This window comes from Euprymna scolopes, chromosome 23 (assembly GCF_053919585.1).
Source record: "Euprymna scolopes isolate OS-2025 chromosome 23, ASM5391958v1, whole genome shotgun sequence".
NCBI lineage: Eukaryota > Metazoa > Mollusca > Cephalopoda > Sepiida > Sepiolidae > Euprymna > Euprymna scolopes.
The window spans coordinates 51465070-51467288 of NC_136504.1; positions in this window are offsets into that span (position 1 = coordinate 51465070).

A 2219-nucleotide genomic window follows, 5' to 3' on the forward strand; every position below is an offset into this window, starting at 1 on the left:
TTCTTAAACAACATACTTTAGGATTTCAATAAATAAAATATTTTCTTCCATCAGTCTTGTTTTTAGTGGATTGTTAAAAAGTTCCGGTTTTGGAAAGAGGTCACCCAATATATATATATATATATATATATATATATATATATATATATATATATATATATATGGGGGGGGGTAAACTGGTAATTAGTAAAACTGGTAATTAGTAAAAACCTGAAGAGAGTGCTCAATACTATTGCAGAGCAAATATGTGTTTTATTTTTTTATTACCGTTTTATCTGTTTGGTTACATATGTTTCGGATGTTGGACGATGTTTACGATCCAACAGCCTCGTCAGACCTTACAGAAATGGTTGTTAGTATTACGAAGAAGTGTTTTAGAAGAAATACGAAAAAAAGGGAAAGGGGGTACGAGATAATAAGGGGGAAGGAGACGGGTATTGACAATATTTCAGTTTTGTATATATATATATATATATATATATATATATATATATATATATATATATATATATAAAGCTGATCGTCTGTGTGTGTGTCTGGTCACGAATAAGCTCCTATATTTTACATGATTTATATATATTATCATTATATATGCGTAATATTTGCGTAAACAGGTTATAGTAAATACAGAACTCTTTCCATATATATATATATACGTATGTCTGTGTATATATATTTGTTTTTAAAAATTTGCCTACCAAACTCCTTTGACAGTTTTTGGTCTATAGAATAGAATTTAATATGTAGGGTACTCGAACCCATGCGAAACTTTATATTCGTGTTTTAGCCCGGGAAAATCGGGGCAAAAATGTGAAAATTAAAAAATGGAATTCGCCAAATGAAGGTCAAGCGACGGCATTACGAATATGCATGCGTAACGTAATAGCTATTAACCGATGTTTTAATTGTTAGCTTTGCAGATACATGTCTTCATAGCTCAGGCATTAACGTCAAAGGAAAAAGTAAATTGTAAACTAAGCATGTTTGTTTCGATTCTCGGTGGTGGCACACAAGTCATTAATTTTTTTTTTTAATTATTACTGTATATTTAAACGTATTTTATGTCTCGCCAATATGGGGCACTCTGCTAGTATATATATATATATATATATATATATATATATATATATATATATATATATATATATATATACAGCTGAAAGTCTGTGTGTGTGTCTGGTCACGAATAGGCTCCTATACGGTTGACTTTTATAGAAAACTGATCACATATAATGATAGAAGATGTATCGAGACACAGGAATGGGTATGTTTGATCTGGCAGAACGGTGATTCATTAAAATTGTGGGGTCTGCGTACGCGCCTGATCCACAAAGTATGGAAATAAGAAATTTACAAATTAAAATAAACGTGTACAAGTGTTTTTGATATAGATGTACATAATAATACTTTGATAAGTATGTTTTAACTTAAATAGGGAGGGTATAATAAAATTATGGGGTCTGCGTTCGAGCCGGACTCCATAAATTGGAAATAGGCACAAACTTAATAAGGACTTTTCATATATATCTGCGTAAGTATACTTTGATAATTATGTTTCAGTTTGAAGAAATATGGTATAATAAAATTATGGGGTGTTCGTTTGTGCCTGACCTACAGAGAATGGAAATATGTCAGAAAGTTTAACAAGGTTTTTTTAATATAGATCCACAGAATATTGTGATAATTGTTTCAGTGTAAACAGGTATGGTATAATAAATTATGGGGTTTATCTATTTTATTTTTACTTTCATCATATTTTGCTTTGGTTTTGATACCTCCAAATTCGAAGCTATCTTTTTACAACCCTTCCTTTTCATAACCTATCATACTTTCATAAATCAGAGTCCATTTTCTGTAGGCTGTTTTTGAACTCAGTCAACGACGGGTACTTTTGCTAGTATATATATATATATATATATATATTACTGTTATTCTTTAGATGTTAATCTAACGTAACGTTAGTGTTTACAAATTAGTGCTCAATAGCACGTAGAGTTGTATTATATATTATAAATTCCTTTATTTATATCGTACGATATAAATGTTTGCTAACTTTTGCTTGAGACAACACTTAATATTTGCAATTGGATTGTGCAATAGTCATTTTTATTGCCATCTCTTTTTTTGAAATATTTTTTATTACAAGAATGGCTCTGCACTCAGGATTTTTTTCCTATACCCATTTTCCTATCCTTATTTTACTAAGATAGTATAAGATT